Source organism: Cervus elaphus, chromosome 20, assembly GCF_910594005.1.
Source record: "Cervus elaphus chromosome 20, mCerEla1.1, whole genome shotgun sequence".
Taxonomy (NCBI): Eukaryota; Metazoa; Chordata; class Mammalia; order Artiodactyla; family Cervidae; genus Cervus; species Cervus elaphus.
The window spans coordinates 105,689,914-105,716,548 of NC_057834.1; the positions used below are offsets into that span (position 1 = coordinate 105,689,914).

General features: G+C 41.6%; 1 long non-coding RNA gene across 1 annotated transcript in view; it reads left to right on the top strand.

The window, feature by feature from the left end:
• The window catches only part of LOC122677520, a 141,568-nt gene extending 115,752 nt beyond the window's left edge, over positions 1-25,816 (top strand). The window contains exons 2-3 of the long non-coding RNA XR_006335823.1: positions 11,258-11,337; positions 24,924-25,816. This is a non-coding gene — a long non-coding RNA (uncharacterized LOC122677520). The remainder of the gene's footprint in view (positions 1-11,257; positions 11,338-24,923) is intronic.
• The last annotated feature ends 819 nt before the right edge of the window (positions 25,817-26,635 follow it).

Below are 26,635 nucleotides of genomic sequence, written 5' to 3' on the forward strand. Positions count from 1 at the left end.
TAAAACCCTGGTCTCCTGGTTCTTTTCATAGTCTATTTCCCTCAATTCTGCTGCCACAGGTTGGAAAGTCAGTCTTATAATTTCTTCCCCTTTATTTTCCTTCCCTTAAGTCCACTTAAAACTTAAAGCAGAATCAAGTCCATGGCACTGAATCTGTTAACTCAGTCTAGGGGTGTATGGAAAGAACTCTGTTGAATAAATAGGGAACAGAGCTGATGACCTGGGGATTCATGTTTTTCCAAAACCAAGGTTTCTCTCATCCATCCCTAGATGCCGACAGAGAAAGGAAGAGACCTAAACTTGTTTTTTTTGGATTAGGAGGAAACTGGCCTGGAAAACCTCTCCACTGAAAGTAGCCTTTGAGAGATTGTGTTCTGATCCAGTGCTCCCACCCAGGAGTGACTGTGACTGACAATTGATATATACTAGCTATTGTTCTTTTTAGTATTGTTTGTTGCTTAAAAATTATCAACATAGAGTACCAGCCTCAGGGTTTATATTCTTAAAAACTAATGATTACAGATAGTCATTCTCAATGGAAGTCTTCAACTTTTAAATGTGACAATAACAGCCTAAATTAGGTAGTGGCAATGGGATTATGCAGAGAAGGTGACTATTGAATAAACTTCTAGAGCTTTAGTATGACGTTCAAGACTTCTCACTTTGACCCAAACTTCCTCTCTTGCCGTATAACTTGCTTATCATTTTCCCCCATGCAACCTGGGTTAAAGTCACACCAAATTGCTCAGACTCATTGAATATATCTTACTTTCATGCCTCTGTGAGGTTTTCTCGCAAAGAACTCCCATCCTTTTCCATTTGAGGAATGTCTGTGTTTATTTTAGGACCTAATTCAAAAAGCATTTTTCTGGAAACTTCTATGACCTTCTCATCTCATCTCTATGCTAGAATTGATCACTTCTCTTTCTGTACTCTGTAAGTAATGATGTTGTACCTTTGGTGCAGAGCGTATCCCTTTATAGAAAGAAAGCTGTCTATATTCCCAATGCTCTGATAAGCTCTCCTCAGGGAATGTGGCTGTACCAGAGTGGTCACTCAGGGGAAGTTGAGGCCCGAGTAAGGGGCTGAATTCTCATTCAATGTTGAGGAGTCTGGGATTTGATCATTCTCTGATCTTCACAAAGCTTTCTAGATTATGGTTGCACAACAGCAATTTATATCTCTGCTTTCAGATAGGACCAAGCTTTGGCTGGGTGCCTAACAATATAGTGGATGTAAATTAACAGTGGAGCAATTTACAGTCTGTCATGTCTTATTGCTTAATGAATTTGTCAAAAATCATATTACTCTGAAAATTATGGCAAGCAGGGTCCATGGGACTTAGGTCTTTAAGAGCAAGGTTGATCCAACCTCACTCAAGCAAAACTGCCTTCCTATGTTCCTCTTGTGAATGTGGACACCAGAATCTCTGGGCACTTCTGTTTATTATCAAATCTCTGTTGACATTCACTTTGGATTAGGGCTACCATGGATGACCTTGGCCAGTTTGCAAATCCCCAACCCCAGTCCACCTGCTGTCAGAGCCAAATAGGATTTAGGAGTCTCCCTTAAACTCCTGATTCTATGCTAATATGATGTCATCCAGTCCTGGCTTATGCTCACCCCAGAATTTATTACTCATTTTTCAAACAAAGCTAAAGCCCTGTCCTCTGTTTTGAGGGCACCAAGCAGGACCCCTTTTTGCTCTGCACCAACTTCTCCCTCATCCTTCTTCCTCCTCTTTTCTTCCTTTTTCCCTGTTCATTTGCTCCCCAAACCTCTCCCAACCTTGGTACCCCTCAGTACCAAACTCAGTACCAAACTCTCTGCTGTTTCACAGGATAAAGAATCAGATAGATTTGGAAATCCCCGGACATTACTTTCCTCATTTGTAAAATGAGATTAATAACAGCTAACCTACTGGGCTCATGTGAGTATTAGGGTGTCTGGTATCCATCCATCCATCCCTCCACCCATCCATTTAAAACACACTCAATTCACTTTACAAATATTGTTTGAGTATCTAAAATGGGTCTGGTCTTATGCTTGTCGTTTAGGATATGTATCTGAACTCTAGACTTCGTTGTCAAGGACCTTAGAACCTATTGGAAGGATGCTGAAATAGCTAAGAACCAAGGTGGGAAGCTCAGCGGTTGAGACCTGCTCAGACAAGACAACAGTTTCATAGCAATCTTCACAGGGCTCCTGGGAGGTGTGTGTAGAGCTGCCAGGGCTCTGTTCTAGGGGAAGTGCTGCCCTTAGGTTTGAGGCCATAGCTAATACTAAAAAATAATGGTGCTGCTGGTGGCAGCACTGGCAACGGTGGCTCTGATCATTATTATCATCTTTCTCTGTCAGTTTCTCTCTATTCTTTTCTTTCCTGCTTCTCTCCCAGTTTTTTTCTGCATGTTTCTCTCTCTCTCTCTCACTCTTTTTTAACTTTACATCTCTTCATTTTTTTTTTCACCCCCTGTATATTTTATAATTCTTTTGGAAACATGTAACTATGGATGAACTGATCACTGATTAATACACAACTGGATCTTTTTATTACCTGCTTTTCCTAAGGAAAAATTGCCTCAGTGGTATCTGACCATATGGAAGAGCTATGGCTGGGTTGCAAACTGGTGGGGGCTGTTCCATAGAGGTGCAGATGCCCCTAGGCAGCTCCCGGGCTCATCCCGTGATCTATTTGGTCAGCCAAATGGAAGCAGGCCAGCCACGTAAGAGTTAATTGTGATCCCCCACCCCCCATTTCATTTCAAGCTCTTTGTTGCATGCAACCAAAAAACTAATGGCTGGCGAATTTATTATGACCCTTTGTTTGGCTTGTGGAATAAACCGATTCTTCCCCTTTCTATGTTCTGACTCCCCCTTTTGTCTGCAATTTTATTTTACAGTTCTTTTTGTACACATCCAACACATGCTGAGGTTATTGAAAAGCACAAATTACACAGAATTCAATTTGCATATCTATTGAGGGTCCAATCCCAGAGTCCTTAGTCAGGCAAAATGCCCATTGACTCTTACCTCCTTTATTCTGCTCCTTCTTGGCACCAAAACCCACAGGCTAGCCCTCTGCTGCTTCTAGCAGATCCAGCAAATGGCCTTCACGAATGGAGTAAGCAGCCACACTGTAAAGCATAATGGGCTGAACTTTCGCAAAGTTGCAAAATGTTACTTAGTATCTTAGTGGACAAGGTGCAGAAGGAGGGATCAGAGAGCAGCAAAGTGGGACCGATTTATTACTCATGTGACTGAAGAAGTATAGGAGCTGGAGTCACTCAAGGTCACATGTGAACCCCTGCTCTGCCAATCACTTGACTTTAAAAAAAAATTAAACTTTTTATTTTGAGATACTTGTAGGTTCACCCACAGTTGTCTGAGAATACAGATCTATCTCATGTACTCTCTACACCATTTTTCCCATTGGTTGCTTTTGACCTTGGATTGCTCAGACAGTAAAGAATCTGCCTGTAATATAAGAGACTTGACTTTGATCCCTGGGTTGGGAAGATCCCCTGAAGAAGGGAATGGCTATCCACTCCAGTATTCTTGGCTGGGAAATTCCATTGACAGAAGAGCCTGGTGGGCTACAGTCCATGGGGTCACAAAAAGTCAAATATGACTGAGTGACTAACTTTTTTCTTTTCAAGTTACTTAATGTACCTAGGTCTCATTTTTCTCATCTGTAAAATGGAAATAATAATAGTATACACTACATGAGACTGTTTTGAAGATCATCTGAAATAATGTCCGTAAGACCTCCTAATATAGCACTGGTACTCAGCCTGTTCTCAATAAACAGATAATCTCCTTAGATGAAATGAGGGCAGCCAAATAATTCTGATTATTGGAAGAATATTGACCTTGAGGGGCTTCCCTAGTGGCTCAGTAGTAAAAAATCTGACTACCAATGCAGGAGATGCAAGGAAGATCCCCTGGAGTAGGAAATGGAAACCCACTCCAGTATTCTTGACTGGGAAATCTCATGGACAGAGAAGCCTGGTGGGCTACAGTTCATGGGGTTGCGAAGAGTCAGACAGGACCTAGACACTAAACCACAGCAACATTGACTTGGAGAGTCTATAGCAGTATGTATTCATTGTTTTAATGTAGAGCCTATCAGGAAAAAGAACACTTATTTTTTTAAAGTTTGATTTAAGAAGGGTATTTTTATAGAAAAAATTAGAAAATATATTAACATAAAATAAACTATCATCTTACTGTTAAAATTATTACCAATGTTTTTATTGTATTTCCCCTATAGTTATGCTTTAAACAAGAAAAAATATGATGATACCTCTCATATGTAGCACATTAGATTCCTGTGTCTAATGCACTCAGTGCTCGGTCTTGTCTGACTCTTAGCGACCCAAAGGACTGTAGCCAACCAGGCCCCTCTGTCCTTGGAAATTTCCAGGCAAGAATACTAGAAAGTATTGCCTTTTCTGAACCCATGTCTTTTGTGTCTCCTGTATAGGCAGGTGGATTCTTTACCACTGAGCCACCTGGGAAGCCCAACAAAATCACTATTAAAAGATGCAGCAGTCTATTTTTGGGCTGTGTGATACTGAACAGAAAGTAGTACATTTTATTCACTTTTTGGGGGTGCCTGGTGGCCCGCTGTTGGGCAATAAATTTCCTTCCTTTTACTGCTCTTCTCCTTCAACTTCTTCAGTCCTTCTGCCTTCTCTTCCCTGTTCCTCCTTCTTATTCTACTTCCAAAGAGATCAGTATTGAGCATCCTTGTAATCCAGTCTTTTTCCTCATCTATGATTATTTCCTCAGCAGAATGAGTCTTTTTTTTTTTTTTTTAAAGTGACATGCCCCGTGCCATGAGCATGACTGGTGGTGACAAGTGGACACTTGGAGAGGTTGACTGTTCAATGAAATTACGCTTTTTTTAATAATTTTTATTTTTTTGGCATGTGGGATCTTAGTTCCCTGACCAGGGATTGAACCTGTGCTCTCGGCGTTGGGAGCACCGAGTTCTAACCACCTGACTACCAGGGACGTCCCCAGAATGAGTCTTGATGGCTCAAAAGGTCAGCACATTTTATAGCTTTTGATATATCGTAAACCACAGTATGATCAGTTATTTAGATCAGTGATTCTTTAATCAGAGTGTGTATCAAAAATAATCTGGGGAGATTTTGAAGCCAGTTCTTTCCCAGGCTCGACCTCTGGAGGTTTTTATTCTAGGGATCTGGCACTTTTAAATGCTCCCAGAGGAATTTCATATGCACATTTGGTTGGATATTACTGACTGAGAGGAAGATAGAGGTAAAATGTCAACAAAATTTTCAACTGACAGGAGGCTGGAAAGAAGAATTAATTAATTGGGTAGTAATATAAGTTTTCCCCAAGGTGTCCATATGCTGGAATAGTAAGGGAATGTGCTTAGGAGACAATATAAATGGAACACCTTCGGTAAGCCCCACACCGTGTAGCTACAGCAAGTAGATTATCTGATGGTTGCAACAACACAGAAAGAATGTGTTCTCTCATTCTACCATTGAGGGAATTGAAAGTCAGGCCAGCATTTGCAGAGGAGGTTTTGAATACAAGTCTTCTTATCTCCAAAGCCCTTGCTTTGTGTTTTCTTCACCACAATTTCTCACTGGTGAATTTAAGAGGAATCGATGCAAAGTTATGAATTTGAACCCTCATGTCCAAATGCACAAAAAACACCATTAGCAGATAAGACTTAACTAAAACACCTGTGAGAAAGATTTAAAGCAGCATTTCTCAAAGTTACAGCCCCCAAATCACCCAAACTAGAATTATTGGTGGTGGGGGAGATTGTTAGAAAATGCAGATTTTTGGAGCCACACCATAGATCTACTGAATTTGGATCTTTAAGTTGAGATCCAGAAATCTAACAAGCATCCAGGTGATTTTTACGTGTACACTAAAGTCAGAGAACAAAGTGCTAAGAGTTTAATTAAACTTGGGTTTAATATAAACCAAAAAAAAAATATATATATATATATATATATATATTTCTGAAACATTTAATATAATATTTCTGAAAAGACAAATACATCCTGAAGTGAGCCAAATTTACATCAATCAAGGAGCAAACCTACCTGCATTGTTGAAGTCACTTTTGAACACCTAATTTTAAGGACATTAAAATTTGCAAGGTACCCACAGAAGAGATGGAGAAAGAAATGGCAGACCACTGCAGTGTTCTTGCCTGGAGAATCCCATGGTTGGAGAAGCCTGGCGGATTACAGTCCATAGGGTCGCAGGAGTTGGACACGACTGAGCGACTAAACCACCCCTAGAGAAGAGCCGTCAGCTTGGTGTGCACCTTTAATGCAGTTGAAGGATTGATGATTACTCAGCCTGGAGGAGAGAAAACTTGGTGACCAGATAGCATTGCTATCATCCAGTTCCAGCTAAATAGTGCGCTTTGCAATTTAATGCAAACCAGAACTCAAGTTCTAGGAATGTAAAAATTAGACATTAAACTCACATACAAACCATAGATTCCTGCTTCGAATTATGCTAAACTACTCTTTAGTATTTTGACTGAATGAATTAGTCAAAGGGCTTATGGAAATAGCTACTTTTTCTTGAGTCTAGTGAAGTTCTGCTTCCATTATGCTATCTATAAAGTTTATTGATAGTTTCTTTTAAAAGACTAGAATGAGGGTTGGACACTTATCCTAGGGCCAAGAGTTTAAAAATTGTGTATAATCTCTTCACTTAAAACTCAAAGGAAGATCAGGTAAATATTTGAGATAAAAAGGTATATATCATAATAGAAAAGATTAGTAAGTTGGAAATTTATTAAAATTAAGAATTTGTGTACATTAAAAGTCCATTAAGAGAGTGAATATTCAAGTCACACACTTGGATAGAATTCTTTAGAAATAATTTATATCTAGAAGACACAACCAGTTCTTACAGGTCAACCAAACAACAAAAGAATAATACCACAATTTCAAAATGAGCTAGAGACTTGAACAGTTATTTCATAAGAAGGACAGACAAATGGTCAATAACCATTTGCAAAGTTATTCAACATCATTACTTATCAGCAAAATGAAAATGAAAATCACAATAGTATTTCAGCACACATCCATCTAATTGGCTAAAGTGAGTAATAAAAAATGTTGGTGACAATGTCAACCTCTTACACATTGCTGCTAAGAATGGGAATTAGTATAGATAAGTTGGAAAAATGATTGGCAGAATATACTAAGGATAAACTTATGTTTCCCTTAAGACCCCCTAGATAGATACTCCAAAAAAGTGAATGCACATGTGCACCAAAAGACAGGTACAAGAATGTTTTTATAGCAGTTTTATTCATTATAGCCAAATCTGATAACTCAAATGTCTAATGGTAGTGGAAAAGATGAGTGAATTTATATGATGGAAAAGTACACAGTAATAAAAAAGTGACGTATTGCTGTACATAATAATATGGACAAATCTCTAGACATAATAATGAATGGAAGAAGGTTGATTTAGAAGACTGTACACTTCATAGTTCCATTTAGTAAAGGTCAAGAATAAATAAAACTAATGGACGGTGATAGCAGTCTGAAAGTGTTTATCTTTGGAGAGGAGTAGTAGATATTGATTGGGAAGGGTTGTGAGGGAAATTTTCAGTCTTGGAAGTGTTCTTTGTATTGAACTGTATAGTGGTTACAAGGATGTGCACACACACACATATGCTTTAGATAGCTGTAACCTAAGATTTACTACAAAATTTTAGTAATAATAAGAATTAAATGTAAAAGAAGGAAACCAGCACTTCTGAAACTCTAACATAAGTGATCCACTGTAATAGAGGTTTTAAGCGACACTGATAAAAAGAAAAACTACCACCGTTTATAAAGTGCTAGAGTCTTTAAGTTTGTTACCTCATCTTAAAACCACAATGATCCTATGAGATAGGCATTACTGTTTTACAAATGAATAAACAAACCGAGGGAAGTTAAGTCACTGTCCTGTAGTTTGTGAAGCTAGGGTTCAAAAGCAATTTTATTATACTCTAAATATTTGCCTGTAAACTTTAAGTTTCTTGGAGGATAAAGACATATCTATTTAATATACATGTGTATCTCCAGCACCTGACAAAGAGTCTTGCATAACATTAAGTACAATAAATAGATAGATAGGGTAGATAATGGTTGAATGAATGAATAAACCATCATGTTCTTCCCCCTTACCACGTTAGATCTCTCTCTGCTGGTGACATCAGCATTAGTGAAGATCAAACTATATTTCTTCAGATTTGCCTGGAGTCTAAAAAGCAGCTCAGAACAAGGAATGCTCATAGAAAGGGAATGTCATGGGAATCCCAGCCAATCATGAGGTGCCTTGAACTGGTTCCTTTCTCTTCTCTGCCCTACCTCCCTCCAGCCCCACTCACCTTTCTAAAAGGGCCTCCTGCAGATAAGCAATTACACCTGTTCTGTATGGCCTTAGGGCTTGACTTGGACCAGGGCTGATACGCAGATGGCAGGCACTGCGTCAGCCCGGCAGGTTGTTAATATTTTGAATATCACCCTAACTTGAGACCAAAGGGCAATAAGCTTCATGGTGGGACTGATCACTGCTTAACACAGCGAAGAAATTCCAAACAACTGAAAATGACATGAATTGCTTCCTGAAGTTGCCAAGTTCCAACCAGTGGGGAATGTCAGGTTCTTTGGACATGTTCTTGCAGATGCTGTAAAGAAGATTAGAATATCAATTGAGAGCATGGACAAGCTTTGTGATTTTCAAACTATTTATTTATTATTCATGGCAAAAACTTTTTGAATGGAAATCTGAGGCAGAGGCTCAGTCCACGAGAGAGGTAAATGACATTGAGATGGTGAGTCAGGGTGAGACTTCTTCCCCTCCCCAGCAGACCCTGGCAGTGCAGCTGGAGACCCTAGGACGGGGGAGCTCATGTGCTATTCACCAGGGTAATCGAGATCTTCATCTCTGAGATCTGCGAGTCTGTGGAAGTCTCCCCACTTCCACAGGAGTGGGGAGGAAGGGGCTGTCACTATAAGATGGGACTAATGGCATCTCCCCTTCACTATTACAGGAAGCTGAAGATTTCATCTGTTAGGTTGTTCTCACTGTTAAGTAATTTTGTGGTTCCAGAGAAGTGCCCTCACTATGGTCTCCTTCTGGAGGTACTGCTGTTTTCATCACCTCTTTCCCCCTAGTGTGAGAGATTGGGCAGAAGCTGGGCTTCTGGATCAAGGGAACTGGGTTTGGCCCCAGGTTTGCAGTTGACCAAGTGGTGAAGGCAGGACCTGCAATCACTCTGGAGTGTTTCTTCATCTGCAAAGTAGTGACCATTGTGGCTGCTCTGCTTCATCACGACAAGCTGTTGTTCAGTTACTAAGTCATGCCTGGCAGGGCTGAGGGCCAAATTAAAAAAAGACATCGAAAATGGTATAACCATGAAACACAATATCAAGTCAGGAATTAATACCATTCCTTCAAGAGATTTTAAAATATGTATGCTTAAGCATCTATATTGTTTGCAAACAGAAAAAGTACTGTGGATTAACTTAAACTCAACAGTCACAGAATAGATTATGCTAAGTACTGATACTGAAGCTGAAGCTCCAATACTTTGGCCTCCTGATGCATAGAGATGACTCACTGACGAAAACCCCGATGCTGGAAAAGACTGAGGGCAGGAGGAGAAGGGATGATAGAGGGTGAGAAGTTTGGATGGCAGCATCGATTCAATGGGCATGAGTCTGAGCATACTCCAGGAGATAGTGAAGGACAGGGAAGCCTGGCGTGCTACAGTCCATGAGGTTACAAAGAGTCGGACATGACTGAATGCTTGAATAGCAACGACACAGTAGGAAGGGTTGGGACACATTAACTATAACAATAAGTGCTTGTCCCTCTACACAAGTTCTACTTTCCACCTTATAGGGTTATTGTGAAGGATGCATGAGTGTGTAAGGAAGGACCATGAATTTGCTAGACAGTTTAAATGCTTTGATTATTATATTCCTACCCAAATCCTTGAGGAACAGCTACTGGCCACCCTTTGTTTTACAGTTGAGGAAGCTGAGGTCCAGAAATTGTAAGCATCCTGCCCGTAGTGACCACTGGTCACTCCAAATGACCTTAGGCAGTGATGACAGGGGAGAGGATTGTATTCTTCCTTTCTGAAGTCATTGGTAAAAAAAAAAGGTACCATAATTTAGGTCACATGGGAAGTCAGGGAGGGTCTCAGGAGCAGAGAAGTTGATAAATACAGTGGGTCTGGGATGATCTTGAGACTGGTTGGTCTTGTCTCTCATGTGTTTAATGGGGTTCCTGCTCTGAGTTACACACTCTGCTAGTTACTGGTGAGACGGCCAATAACACATGGTTCCTGCAGTTACAATGCCCTCAGTACTGTGTCAACAGTTTACATTGACACGTTCTTGCTTTAGCTTCTGCTTCCTCCCAACTCCCTCCTTTTCCTCCCTCAATTCTCATCCTGTAAACATACCACAGAGACAGAGTTTGGCTATTCTTCCTTCTCGGCCTCATTCTCTCCCTCCTCACAGTTTGCCTTCCTCTTAGTAGTAATTTCTTATGTATTTACCGTGTGTCAGACTTTATGTAGATCATCTATTTTAGTCTTCATAACAACATTATGGTAGGTTTAATTATTCTGTTTTTAAAATAGATCCAGTATGTTAAGTAATTTATTCAAAATAGCCTGCTGTGGCTGGTAAGTTTCTAAGCTGGCTTTTAAGACTGGGTCTTTGGACTTCAAGGACATCACACTTAAATGATACAATAACTGCCTTTATTCAGCATGTGCATGTATTTGCCATTGATGTCGATAATCACTTTGTCAGACATTAAGAATAAAAACACAACTTCTAAAAAAAAAAAAAAAAAAAAAAACACAACTTCTGTAACCATATTTGAAGAGAGTTGATGTTCTATGCATGTGAGAATTATGCATAAAGGTCACATGTCTTAGAATTATTTATCTTGTATGCAGCAGTAGTAATGGCTACTTATAGGCTATCTTCATTAAGAGCCTGTAGAGTAAGAAAAATTGGATTTAAGTCTTGACTGTACCATTTAGTTGATCTGTGACCTCGGAAATTTAATTTTGGTAAGCCTTATCTGTATAATGGGGATTGAACATATGGTAATTACAGCAATTTGAAGCATAGCATAATTTCTAAAATTAGTAAGTGATCAATATAATAAAAATAATTACTATTGTTATTATTATGACTATGACTGAGTCTTTTATGTTTTTTAGGTACTCACAGGGGTCTTATAAACGATGCTGTCACTCTTCATTCTTTTCAACTCAATAATTGTAGAATGCGTGAAAAGTTGGTAAGTTATTAAACACTGTTAGAAGGGAACATCTTTTCCTTACACTTTGACCTATTTATATTCTTAGTCCCTTTTCTTATGGAATTGCTGTATTCTGGGAGAGATGTCAAGATGTTATGAAAAAACTATGTAAGAATAACTGGTAGTTCTCCCCTTTTTTCCCCAGTTAATTTCTCTTCTGCTTAACCACGCTGTGAGTGTCACCTAAGCCTGCCTCCTGCAGTTAATGAGTTATAACTGCACCTGTGCTGCCAAGCTTTTTGTTTTCAGTGCTAGGAAAGCCAGTTTGATCCTCTTATCTATCAGTTCAGGCACTAAAGTTGAACTTTTGACTGTCATCTGCCACTATTTTGGGCTTCCCTTGTGGCTCAGCTGGTAAAGAATCCACCTGCAATGGAGGAGACCTGGGTTCTATTCCTAGCTTGGCAAGATCCCCTGGAGAAGGGAAAAGCTATCCACTCCAGTATTATGGCATGGAGAATTCCGTGGACTATACAGTCCATGGGGTCGCAAAGAGTCAGACACGACTGAGCTACTATCACAATGCCACTATTTTGCTTATTTCTCAACGTGTTCAAGACTCAGGAAGAGAAGAGGGGTGCTACACACTGTGGTCTCCCCCTGAGACCCCCCAACAACCACTTTTTAGTTAATTTGGAATAATTTATTAAATAAGTCATGAGACCCACAATGCAAGGGACTGGTAAATTCAAGCTGAAAGGGATTACAGTGATGTGGGAAAGGCAGGACTTACCCATGGGAAGCCCAGGGCCCCGGATGACAATGGGAATGATGTTAATGAGTTAGTCAAACCAGGAAGGAACAAAACCAGGAACTCTATGGAATGGAGGTGGTGGGGAGGTGGGCCCTGAGATGTCCAGATGTCTAGAAGGATGGAAAAGATTGGGTAGTTGAAGAATAGTTGGCAGGCCTTCCAGAGAGCAAGAGAAAGTGTTAACATCAAGAAAATAACCTGGCCCTAGAGTTTGAGACTTTGATTACTGTGCAAAATGAATGTGGACTTGGTACAGGGGGTCCTTACTTTCGTCATTTATTCACTGAGTGAGCTTGAGGAAGTGAATTTCCCTCTCTGAACTATGGTTTCATCATCCAAAAAATGAGGACAAATTATTTTGCCTTTGCCTGGCAGTTGTGAGATCTTGTTGTTTTTCAGCCACTAAGTTGTGTCCAACTCTTGGCGACCCCATGAACTGCAGCATACCAGGCCTCCCTGTCCTTCACTATCTCCTGGAGTTGCTGAAACTCATGTACACAGAGTCAGTGATACCATCCAACCATCTCATTTTCTGTCACCCTCTTATCCTTTTGCCTTCAATCTTTCCCAGCATCAGGATCTTTTCCAGTGAATTGGCTCTTCACATCAGGTGGCCAAAGTATTGGAGCTTTAGCTTTAATGTCAGTCCTTCCAGTGAATATTCAGGGTTGATTTCCTTTAGGATTGACTGGTTTGATCTCCTTGCAGTCCAAGGGACTCTCAAGAGTCTTCTCTAGCACCACAGTTTGAGAGCATCAGTTCTTCGGTGCTCAGCCTTCTTTATGGTTCAACTCTCACATCCATACATTACTACTGGAAAAACCATAGCTTTGACATGACAGACCTTTTATGGCAAAGTGATGTCTGTGCTTTTTGATATGCTGTCTAGGTTTATCATAGCATTCCTTCCAAGAAGCAAGCATCTTTTTATTTTACAGCTGCAGTTACTGTCCACAGTGATTTTTGAAGCCCAAGAAAATAAAATCTGCCACTGTTTCCACTTCTTCCCCTTCTATTTGCCATGAAGTGATGGGCCCAGATACCATGATCTTAGTTTTTTGAATGTTGAATTTCAAGCCAGCTTTTTCACTCTCCTCTTCCAGGTGAATCAAGAGGCTCTTTAGTTCCTCTTCACTTTCTGCCATGTTAATGAGACTGGAAAGAAAGCATATAGTCCAGTGTCTGACACATATTAAAAAACTTAATATATTTCTTTCTTTCTGATGACTGAAGAGTAAACTGAGTAGCATGTGAATGAAGTGATTTGCCTGCAGTCAGTAGTGTTTTCTTTGCTTTTCATTAAACCATATTAGAATTCTTTGAACTCTGAAAGCAATATACCCTAGTTTTTAAATGGATATAGTCATTATTCAGTAGGCCAGAGTTCAACCTTTAACTTGTCACTGCAAAAGTCTTTAAGCTCTGGTGTTTCTTCAATTATTCATTTTCACTAAATTTTTAATAAAAGAAATGTAAATACAGAACTGGCTTTACTAAATTATAGTGCTTATGTTTTGTACCAATTATTACATGTAGGTTTTAAATATTAAACAACAGGATTACAGAGAAGGACTTTATGAAATCAGATCTTGCTAGAGGTTTCATCTGCCTTGAGTTCTTAATATAGATTCTAGATCAAAGTCCTATTTTCTCTTAGCAGCTCATACTTTTGTGTGTTTTGGAACACTTTCAAATGTGACTCTTGAGTGAAAATAACCATATCCTTAGACAATAGTTAGTTCATAACTAGTAGAATAAGAAACATTCCATAGGAAATGGAGAATAGTTCTTGACGTGCAACCAGAACCAGTTGTGCACTTGAGGAGGCCACCTTCCGTGTCACATGGGCCACATTAGTGATAGTGGTGGACAGTCCATGTAACCCACTTGGTGACCATTGCCGTCTGTACATAAATGACTTCCCAAACTAGATCTCCAGCCTAGAACTCTCTTCTCTTCTCCACCCCCACCTGCCCATCTCTTTGACTGGCTTTTCCACCATGATGTCACAGGTGCCTTGATTAACATGCTCCGAAACAAACTTGGTCTTTCTCCCAATATCTGTTCTTTCTTCTGTTAGGATATAAATGGCATGACCATCCATCCACTACTCAACTAAGTCAGTCACTCTTGGGAGTCAATCTTGGCAGCATATATTACTGGTGTTAGTTAGTGGTTAAAAACATAGACTCAAGGGGAAGACTATCCATTCATGGGATGTGGGCCTTCGGTAAATGACTTAACCTGTCTGTCTCATATTCATCTCATCCACTGCATAGAATAGGATAATAATTCTAACACTGCAGTTTTGGTGTGATGATTAAACAAGTTAATATTTTTGAGGGCTTAGAGTAGGACTTGGCACATAGTAAATGCTATGGAAATGTTTGTTAAGTAAATAAATCACACATCACATTCCCTGAAAGGCTGTTACCTTCACACATTCCTTTCCATTTCCTGCTGCTGAAGGAGGCTGCCTTCTTTGACTCTAACTCCTTGGCATCATATGGTGATCTTTGAGCTCCTGCCCCAAGTCCTGGTCTCCTCCCGGCTATAGTCCCAATAGTAACCAGAGTGACATTTACTGAATGTAGAGCTAATCATTTTTCTCCCCTGTCTACAGCTCCAAGTGACTTTTGATCATCTGACCCAGGCTAACTTGGCTCTGCATAGCCTGGCTCCTGCTACCTGCATCTCCAGGAGCCATTGCCCCTTCTCATCACCTGGGGTTCTAAACATTACCAACTAAGTCTGTTTCCCGAAGCCTGTCTTCATTTGTTCTGCTACCTGAAGTCTCTCTGACCTTCCACCAGAAAGAATTCCTCCGCTTGCATTTCCCCTCTATAGATGATGATTATTGCATCGTGCATTTATTTGTTTGCACGTCTATCTTCCCAACCATAATGTGAACTCCTCTCTGTCTTTCTCACATTTAATTTTAATTAACATTAACACAATTTTATTCCAGTGCCTTTCACCATATCTGCCACAGAGTAGATGTTCAACCAACATGCACTGGTTGAATAACCAATAAATGGAATGGCATCTTATTGAGCATCTAACCGAAATCCTAATTTTATAATGAGAGAATAGATCTCAAAGAAGTTGGTCACCTTGTTCTAGGTTACCAATCTGGGCAGTGTTAGGGTCTAGACTAAAATAAACTTTTCAGCTTTTACCATTACCATATAGCCTCGATTATTAAGGCCCTTTTGGATCAATTACACCACTTAGAATTCTAAACCGAGGAAGCCAAGTTCTCTCTAACCCTGTTCTTCTCACATATCCCCATTAGAGATACCTTTCTTGATAGTCTGTATCCAGACTCTGTGGACCAGAATGTTAGCTGAATTCCCAAATCTCTCAGGACTTTTAGAGTAGGGGTAAGGTTTGCCTACTCTCCAGGCACCACAAGTGATGTTTACTCTTCACAGTTTTAGTTTGGGTTGGGGTTGTGTAGCTGATCTCTTTTGAAATTTAAATGTGGGAACTCTTATAGAAAGAATTATTTTATCTTCGACAAAATGTGTGTGTGTGTGTGGTGAGCAAGGGGTGACAGGTTACTGGAAAGACTGGTTCAGAGATGAGAACATGGGGCTGCTTGAATTTTGCCTTCCAGTTGAAAAGTCATCAGAAAAGTGTTAAGGTCAACTCTGCATTCTGCCAAGTTTTGCCTTCAGTGCTACAGAATGAAATGAGGTAATGTACTTTATGAGCTGTGAAGAGCTGCAGAAATGTGAGGCATTTTTAGAAGTGTTGATTTATGGAAGAGAAAGGCACTTAGAAATGAGGTAGCCCTCCTACTTCCTTACTTCATGGAGAGGGGAAGTGACTCTCCCAAGGTCATTGCTAAGAAGGTAGAAGAGCTGGGCCCTGCTTCCTTTTTGGCCCATAGCTCACCCCTCTCCCCAGGCACTCTCCCCTTTCACCAACTGCTGTGGCACCTGACACTTTGGTGGGTCACTCAAATTTTCTGTGTCTTGCAGTTCCCAATGCTGGGATATTATTTTTTTCATGGCTGCTTGGGATACCTCCTCATCCACTGAGATTCTGCCTCCTCAGACACTCATCTAGTCTCCCAGTTCTGTACTCCTAAAGCCTGGTCACAGTATAATCATCCAAATCAGGGGAGTTTAAAAAAAGCAGTTTTCTTGGGGCCATATGACCTTTAAGCTTCTATCTGGCTCTGAGGTTCTTGATTCAATGGCAGAGCGCCCATCCCATCTCCAGTTCTGGGTCCTGATCCTACACAGTGAAGAAGGGTTTTTCCTGTGGACCTCCAGAAGAATGCTGTTTTAATCAAGATTGGAATGACCAAGTGACGGTTCTTTGAAATGTGAAAAGTCATAAATGTGGTATATATATGCATGTGAGTATGGTTATGTAACTTTTATCTCCCTCCTCTTTTCCAACCATTGACAATTCTGTGAAAATCCATTCAACACACATATATTGAGCATACCTTCTGTGTCCCAGTCTCTAAGCTAGATACTGGGGCTACAGATTAAAAGATGAATAAAATTTGGACATTGTTCTCAATTTTCTCAGCTTAGTGGGGAAAGAGAAACAGAAAAGAGAGCCTCCTCATCTCTCTCAGGTAGCTCTGAGCTGGTTTAATACTGCAATATGTCCTTATCAAAATATCCCTAGCAAAATATATTCCTTATTCTTTCATCTAAAAATGAATCCCCATGTCCACACACTTATTTAGAGTTCCTTTGTAGGACTTACAGAGTATGAGTCTGTCAGGGTTCCAGAAAGAAATAGAATATATAGTGTACTCAAACTGGGTGATTATAGAAGAACTGAATCAAGGATTCATTTACAAAGGTGGAAACCACAAGATAATGTAGGCCCTGGGGCTTGTAGCAACTGGCTATTTTTATCCTGGTATGTGAGGGATAAAAGGAGGGGGCCGCTCCCAGGATCTAGAGATATGGAAAATGGAGAGAGAGGGCTACTTGGCAGGAGTTGTGCCCTTCTGCCAAGGATGCGGCAGCCCGAGATGACTGCAGAGGAGGGAGCATGAACTGACTCTTGTGTCTGATCTATGAGGTCCTTTGTTGTGGCCCCAGCTAGACGCCAGCAAGGGAGCTCTCTGTTAGAGTCCAAACAGGCCAGGCTCCCAGGACACAAAGCTGGAGATGAGGGGTCACGAGTGGTTCTGGGGGAACAAATTGGAGATGGATAGTTCATATTAGATAAGGTAAGTCTTCAGTCTTACACTCAGGGGCTCCTCTCTGATAAATGCACATACTCATACACATTCTCCGATCTCTCCAAGTTTATGAAAACTTGCTGGTGTCAGATACTGTTTGAAATGCATCATCCATTTTCTCATTTCACCTCCGTAATCATGCCTCTAAGTAGATAAAGAGATGGGAAAAAATTGAGAGAAAATTTGTCTGACTCCAAAATACATGCTGCATGCTGAGTTTCTAAGTAGTATGAGCACATTGGTTTTGGACAGTGTCTTTGGGAGACAAACTTCCTTCTGTCTGGATACCCTTCCAACCCCACTCTCCTTGACCAGCCACGATTCTTCACTCAAACCAGGTTGGTTTTATCTTCTAGGAAGCTTTTCTAGAAGTTCATCGCTGGCGGCGTGTCCCTCTTTCATGCTCCCTGTGTGTGCTGACCTCACTTCCCAGGTGGCACCAATCATATTGAATTTAATCACTCTGATTGTTTGCCTTGTGAGACTGTTAGGTCTCTGGGATCAGGGCTCATTTCTTTCCATTTACATGTCTGTACAAAACACAGTATCAGCTATGCACTAGGGCTCAGTAAATATTTCTTAACTGAGTGACTAAAAAATAAGGACTTTGTCTCTAACTAAAAAAGATCAAGTGCAGGGGAGCTAGGAAGATAAAGTACAGAATATCCTTAATTCCTCAATGTTTCAGGAACACTCAATACTCAGGAAACCTAGCAGGTTCTATAACCAGATAGACCAAAGTGATGTCATGAAAATCCCACTATTTTCACCCATGAGAACACCACTCTGTTGCAGTAAATCACAAAGCAACATAGCTGCTTCCTCTTTGTGGTGAACTGGTGCCCTCATTATTTCCTCACTGGGGATGCCTGTACCTGATCTTGTTGATTCAGCATGAGGGGGTGCATCATAAGGTGATTCAGCATAAGGTGAGCTTCAGAGAGGTGAGAGAGTGGAGGAAGGAGGGATCCAGAGTCATCTGAGGAGCGGTGAAGGACCACCCATGATTCCTCCATCCTCATGCACATTCATCCATCCCAGCTCTTAGCACATTCATTGCAGGGTTTTTCACGTGTCCCCACTGGATTGTGAGCATCCTGGTGACTGGTATCGCATTGAACTCATCTCTGGGTCCTCAGGCTCTGCTATAGTGTGTTGGGGAAAGGAGATGCTCAGTGTGTATGCTGTGTAAATGACAAACGAGTGAGAAAATGAGTGGTTAAAGGAAGGACTAGATTCTTTCTAGCCTCTACTAAAGATCCAGAAGAATGTCTGAAAACGTGAGAGGGAGTTAAGACTCTGTGAAGAAGATAACGATTGAACTTGGGGGGCGCCCCCTAACAGGGAGCCATTTGTTCTTGTCCAGGCACGCTTCTCTTTCTGACAGCCCCCTTACTCCTTGGTGCCGACGTCTACTAATGTAAAATTTGGCACCCTAAGCACCGTAACTATTTGATTCATTGGACTCTCACTGTTTTGCACAGATGTACATAGTTGTAGCTCAACAAATATTTTTTAAAATAAAGTTAAAATCTCCCTCTTGGGTCCTTCATTCCTCCTCTCTGTGAGAGGAGTCCATCCTACCTTCCCTGTCTCCATCTCCAATACTGAGTGCACACCCCAAATGACCTTGACCAGTGGATCTTCTAATGAGAAATAGGAAGAAAACTAGCTCTGATGGCATTAAACTTTCCATTTTACAGACAAAGAAAATGAGGCCTAAAAGGCAAAATTACTCATCTCAAGTCATAAGAAGTAGCAGACATAGCATTAGAAAATGAATCTTTTGTCTCCTTTGTTTGCCATCATATGTTACAACACCCAAGTTCCATTTTGGTTTAGTGGCTTTCAACCTTGTTTTTTTTATTAAACTAGGGAGCTCTTTTTTCAAAGAAAATCTTATCTAAAGCTCAGTATGTTAAACAGGTAAGATCAGCACTGCTTTGGTTAGAGGAGCAACAGAGGCTCCTCCAAAACTCAAACACAAATGGCTCCTAGGGAGCTTGCAAGAGCACGGTTGGAAAACCACTGATGTAACAGGATGCATGAATCTTTATTCAGAGCATTCTGGTGTGGGCAAAAGGAAGGGTTGATAGAGACTGGGCTATTCTGCATAGTTTCTTGGGAGCCTATGTAATGGCAGTGACAGATATGAAATAGCTATGCCCAATAGAGGGGAATCAAGCCAACAAGGACCTGTTGTACTGCACAGGGAACTCTGCTCAATGTTATGTGGCAGCCTGGGTGGGAGGGGAGTTTGGGGGAGAACAGATACATGTGTATGTATGGCTGAGTCCCTTTGCCATTCACCTGAAACTATCACAACATTTGTCACGGCTTGTGAAAGTGTTAATTGCTCAGTTATGTCCAATTCTTTTCAACCTCATGGATTGTAGACTACCAGGTTCCTCAGTCCATGGAATTCTCCAGGCAAGAATACTGGAGTGGGTAGCCATTCCTTTCTCCAGGGGATCTTCCTGACCCAGGGATTGAACCCAGGTCTTCTGTGTTGCAGGTGGATGCTATACCATCTGAGCCATTGGGAAGCCCTTTGCTAACTGCTTATACTGCATTAAAAAATAAAAAGTTTTTAAAAAATAAATAAAATAAAAAATTATTTAAGTAATTAAACCCCCCTCTAAAGGTGATGGGGAGGCAGGACAACTTGGAACAGAGGGTCCAGGTTCAAGGCTCAGAGCTATGAGTTACTAAGGGCAAAAGCTCTCTTTTTTTTCCTCCAATTCACTCTTGATTTCTTCAAGAAGATATAAGTGAAACTTTGTAATATCAGTGGTGAAAAGCTATTCATCTTCTAATGCTGATTAATTCAGGAAATAAAAAATGTTTAAGTGCCACTTATTTTAAAAAACCCAAAGTGAAAATAACTTTATTGAGTTCTACAGAAAAATTATATTCTTATAGCCCATAGTGCCTCCTTTATTAAATAGGAGACTTTCAATGAGAAACTTGAAAGCTTTTTAAACCACTAAAATTAAATCTTAGCATACTTGAGAAATGGCAATAGAGACAAGTTTGTAATATTCCATCCTGAAGTTGTAATTTAGTATTCACATTTGTTCATATGCATTATCTCTATTCATTAATGAAAAATCCTGCAATGATGCTATAATGGATAGGAAAACTTGGAGAGATGAAGTGATTTTCTCTAAGTCATCTAGCAAGTTAACCACAGAGCCGGGACTCAAAGTAGTTAATTCCAGTTAATGCAATGTTTTCTAACTTTATTAATGAAGGCAGATATAACATCTGTAATAAGTAAACCTCCAAAATTTAATGCTTAACACTATAAAAGTTTTTTTTTTCTCCCCTAATCTGACAGCCCACCATGTGTATGTGTGGTTAGTGGGTCTCTTTAAGCAGTGATTCAGGGAGTCAGGCTCCTTCCATCTGTGGTTCTACAAGTTTAAACACATGGCCTCCCAGTTACCTGGGGGGCCATCTCAGTTCCATCCAGCTGAAAGGGGAGAAGCTGACAGAGGATTGCATGAGAACATTTTAATGGAGCAGGTCTGGAAATGACACACCATTTTCCAGTAGTTATAAGTCAATCACATGACCATTGATAACCACAAGTAGTGTGGGAAATACACCCTCAGTGTGTGTCTAGTAAGGAAAGGAGCCTGATGATCTGCCTCACTGTTACTGTGAGAACTTTAAGGACTAGTGATGGGGGATCTTATCCATCTCTTAGGATTGCATATAAATTGTTTTTGCATGTAAATAATGTGTTGAAAGGGCTTTCCTGGTGGCTCAGCAGTAAAGAATCTGCCTGAAGTGCAGGAGAGGAGGGACTGATCCCTAGGTCAGGGAGATCCCCTGGAGGAGGAAACGGCAACCCACTCCAGTATTCTCGCCAGAAAAAGTCCCATGGACAGAGGAGCCTGGTGGGCTATGGTCCATGGGGTCTCAGAGTGTTGGACATGACTGAAATGGCTGATCATGCAGGCACGCTATGTGTTGGAAATCTTTCCATGGTCAAAATCTCCCTCTTCCATTGTTGAGAGGTCTTATTTCTGTTGGTGAGCTAGAGTGTAAAATCCTAAATCCTCTCCCTTCTTCTGGTGATACTCCCCTCTTTTCACAGGGATCTAGTTGGGGTTGCCATACTATTGAACATAATGCTTTTCCTGTAGACACAGTTGTTTGGTCAAGGGGTAGGCACCACCCCATGCTCAACCAAGCAGAATTCTCCATATAAGCCTTCCCCTGGGATTTTTTTCAAGTTACAAACTTACTTCTCTGGAGGTAGGACTGTTGGTGGCTACGTTTTTCACCTTGCAGCAAAAGGCAGTCTGCAGTGATTGACAAGGAAACCAACAGTGCAAAACCAGGGAGGTACAGAAAAGAGATAAGACTCATCTTCTGGTTCATGTCCCTGATTCCAACTACTCAAGGCCCAGCTACAAGCACACATTCCTGCCGTTTGGTCCAACACTTCCACCCGTGTGAAATAACCCATTATCCTTCCAATAAATTCTCCCTTTGCTGTCTTAGTGTGAGTTGAGCATATATCTAAGCAGTCACTAGAGGCCTGATCACCGGCATGAGCCAGAGGGGAGCTGCTGATTTCCAGAGCGGCCTTTTCACTCTAGTGGACAGCAGTGAGCACATTCCCCATCCTGCAGGCCTTTCAGCCTCGGCAGGGAAAGCCATGGTCCCTCCCACGGGGCCTCTCTCAGGAGGATGCGGGCCTGACAATCCTAAGAAAGTGTTCTGTGCAATTGCCTGGGAGGCTTTCCCTTTCTCTTCATCTGCTTTGTGCAACTGTAATGGACAAGTTTCCAAGTAGACTGAAGATCTTCTGTGGAAGCTAGCTGGGTTAAGGGTGGAAAAAAAGAGTGATTTTTGAAGTGTCTCTTCTTACAGAGCAGCTCCCCCATCCTTTCCTCTTTCAAGCCTCTAAGGGGATAAATGACTGCACCACTTATGAGCTTGGTAGTCTGGTGACCTTTAGGATTTCTATCTTCTCATTTGTGAAATTAGTGATTAGCAGGTATTACCTTGTATGAATATATTCAAAATAATCAGCCCAGGGACAGGAACATGCCAGTGTCTCCCTCTCATCGCACATTACCTACCTCTGCACTCAGGGTTCTGAGCAGTGGAGAGAGCGTAAGACAAGAGGGTTACAGTGGTTTTGTCTAAATTCTCTCATGAAGCACCCCTTATCCCCCTAACCCGCTCCCCTTGGCCCTCCTTTCCTTCCTCCCTCCACAACGCCTCTTTTTCTCCTGTCCCCTCCTTGCAATGTCCTTGTTTTCTCCCTAGAGCTCCTTCCCCCCTCCCCCGGTGACCCCCCTCCTCCCACCCACCCGCCCCAGCTGCTGGTGTGGCTGGCTGTTCTGAAGCTATTGATTTTGCTCTAGAAAAGATTGCTCAATTCATTTTCTCCACTGCGGCCCTGTGCCAGACCGCAGGGTAGGCCCCACAGTGACCGAGTGGATTATGCACACTGCTTCCCCGAAGGGCAGCAACCACATTTCCTCTCCGTGCCCAGGCCGGATAAGACAGTGAAGGTGAACGTGATTCATAAACTCCAAAGAGCCAAACAGAGCAGTGGACCCTGACCTCCGCATCTCCATGTTTACAAGGTTAGCAAGGGACTGGCACCCAGTCGGTGTTGATACTGTTGGTTGAAATTAAATGAGTCTCTTAGCTTCACAGCATCCAGAAGTGAAAAGCGTCTCTCCACTGACTTCTGATTGCCTGCAGCAGTGATTTGCAGCCCTGGAGGCACACTGGAATCACCTGGGGAGATGTTAAAAACACTCATGGCCATGTCTTACTCAAGACCAGTTAACTCAGAATTGCCCGGGCATTGGCAGCTTGTCAGACCTGGACCAGTGACTCTGATAGGCACCTGCTGTGGGCTTCCAGGATGAGACTAGTTTCCCCAGCCTGGCACTCCAGGGCCTCCATGCCTCAGCTCCTGCACTGTTTCCAGCCTCACCTCCTCTCACTGTGTTCTATGCACTCAAGGTCCCAGCTGCTTGACTTTCTCACTCTTCACTCTAGACATCAGTGTGCATTTGCCCATGCTGTTTCCCCTTTCAAGACACGCCTCTCAGGACATCCCTGCCCTTGCAACTCTTCCTTGCAATTTCCTCTTCATCTTTTAAGACCGAGATCAAACAACATCTCAATTGAGTAGTTTTCCAGCCTTTTCAAGACTCCGGTACTCCAGATTGTCACTCTGCATTGTGTTCTCTCTTCTGATTGGGTTTTGCCCGATACATCCAATTTCTGTCCTATTGCCGTGGATTTAGTTTCTTTCACTACGGCCCCTCCTGCCTGATAGTCCAGGCAGATTTGTCACTTGGCTTTGTACTCCAGCTTCAGTCCTTGGACATGGCTCATTGGGAATCATCTTCAGCTCTAAGCTTTGAAGTCCACTGGCTGCCCTCCTCTCCCTGCAACCCTTCTCTGCTTCCAAAACTCCTGCCTGGATGCAGTGGCTGGAACCCTACAGCTCTGGGAGAGGCATTTGAATACAAATTGTGCTGGGTAACAATGGTCCAGATTTACTGAGTGTTTATCACACACCCTGTTACAGTGCTTCACTGCATTATTTCACATAACCTTATACCAATGAATCACTGGGCCTTAAAGACCTTAAATGAACTGTCCAAAAGCAAACAGGCAGCTGGATTTCCCTGAGGCTAAGTCTCCCAAGTCCACAAGCTTCATGCCTGTGTGATACTTTAATGCTGCTTCTCTATGCACTTGATTTTTAACTCTGCCCTTATGCTCTCAGGGCTGTATTGTAATTTATTGGTTTGTATGTCTTGTCTACCCCACTAAACTGTGACCTTCTCAAGGTGAGGGATTGAGTTGTTCAGGTCTATATTCTTAGCACTTAGCAAATTACCTGGCATGGAACAGAGGCTCGGAAAATGCTTGTGGCCTGAATAAATAAATGGCCATTATAGCCCAAAGGGAGACTGGTAGGGAAAAGGAGACAGAGCCATCTAGATCACGGTCTGAAAAAGCCCATTCTCTTATGGCCCTGATTAGGGAGATCTGTGCCAGGCAGGGAAGGCAGATGGGTGGAGGAGTAGGGGCAACAAGCCCCAGGGCGCCTTTCCTTGGTTTCCTTGAAATCCGGCGTCTGTCCTGTCCTGTCACCCAGCAGCCAGAGAACATTTGTTCCCCAAAGGGCCGGCACTGTGCCAGCAGCAGGTGGTGGCCCGTCCACTGGGAGGGAGGGAGGCAGCCGGCGGGAGCACTGATGTGTGCTGGAAACAAGATGCTGTGAGTCTGCTGCGGCACGCTGGTGACAGCAGCTGGGCCAGGGCTGCGAGTCACCATTCTGTAACCATTAAAAACCAGTTGCTGTCCCTTTCATAATAATAAATTAAAACATCACTCCATATTGTGCTATTTTCAGAGAGCAAAAAGAAAAAAAAAAAAACCCAAAAGACAAAAAAATAAAAAAGGAAGAAAACAATAGGAAACAACAATGTTGGACCATACCTTATCAGCTGGGTTGTCTATAAAATTGATAGATTTCTAGGTTATTATAGAAAAGCTTCATGGCTGCTTTTAAGATGCAATTTTTTCATTTCTTTACAGAAAAAAGAAACGACAACCTACAATCAACCAACAGCATATACATTTGGAAATGAGAAGATGAGAATAGAGGCAAAATATTTCTGTCTGCTTATTTGGTTGCTCAAAGAACTTAAGTGTTATTACTAAGCTGCATCATCAGTATCCTTCACAGGTATATGAAAACATGCAGGTTTGATATCAGTGGACCTGAATAGAAGCCTGTGACGTTGACCTTGATGGACCCATGTGCATTGGCCTTCTGCAGGCTACTTTTTACTTTACTGACCAGGTACAGTGACCTGGAGCAGCACTTCCCTCTATAATGGGCAGTCTAGTGCCCTCAGGAAGATTGAAAAAGACTCATGATACTCACCCAATGATCTCTTAGAGCCTCTTGTTGTGAATTTCAGCTTCTTGATTGACCAGCTCACATTTTTGTCTCTTGTGGCTGTCCTTCTGCCTCTCTCCCATCTGTCTCATTCATTGATGGGAGTTTTCTCCTTCATTCTCTAAAGCATCACTGACACAAGGAAGTTATATGCAACAGACTTTTACTAAAAATTTAAGGATGGCTACAGGGATTAGAGCACAGAGCAGGAACCAACCTAAAATGCAAAACTAGATTACTAGACATCTTGAAACTGCCAGCCGTCCTTCCTGCAGGGAAAACCTCACTTGCTCTGTTTATGTTCAGGTCCTGCTTGCAGACGTGTCTCATTAGACCACAGCTACAAAATTTCTATTCCTATCCTTTTTTGCTTTTGTAAATTATTGCCCACTCAGAACAACATAGGAGGCCTCGTTGTGTACAAGACTTGTTTTTTTTTTTAAAAAAACAATAAACAGTCTCTAAATTTTATTCTCAAGGAAATGATTGTTGTTTAGTCACTAAGTTGTGTCTGACTCTTTTTTGACCCCATGGACAAGAACCTGCCAGGCTCCTCTGTCCTGGAATTTTCCAGGCAGGAGTATTGGACTGGATTGCCATTTCCGTTTCCAGGAGATCTTCCCAATCCAGGGATTGAACCCATGTCTGCTGCCTTGACAAGTGGATTCTATACCACGGAGTCACTGGGAAAACCCCAAGAAATAAGAATCTAGCTTTTATCATACTAAGAGAGAAAGTCTAATTGGAGAAGTTTGATATCAATTCTTACTATAAAATATTGATACTACTGTTACTATTAAAACTACCATGACTGTAAATGGAAAAAATTGAAAAGTTTTTTGCCGCTTTAGCTTAGAGGCTCTGAGCTCATGCTCTGAGCCCTGATCCAAGCAGTCTGAAGAGGGTAGCAGAGTAGCACTGTGGCTATCATTGAAATGTCACACATGATGTGCTTGGAGTGATTTCCTTCAAAGGGGGCTCTGAGGATGGCAGATATTTAAATCTTCAGCCTGTTCTCAGTAGGGTAAACCTGGGCCTTTGAGTGAAGTGGTGGACTGACATCCTGGCTGTGGGCTCAATAGTTGGCTTAAGAAATGGAAGGAGGAGCATTACTTGGTGTCTAAAAAGGCCTATTTCACATTTGAAATCATACCAAACATGGATTATTTATGAGATTATTTGTGAGGTCTTGTTCTCAATGGATCAAAATAAGTTCTCCAAGGCAATGGCAGTAGACTGTGGGATTTTGCATTTTCTCTATGGAGACTTGCAGAATACATCCCCTGGAGAAGGAAATGGCAACCCACTCCAGTATTCTTGCCTGGAGAATTTCATGGACAGTGGA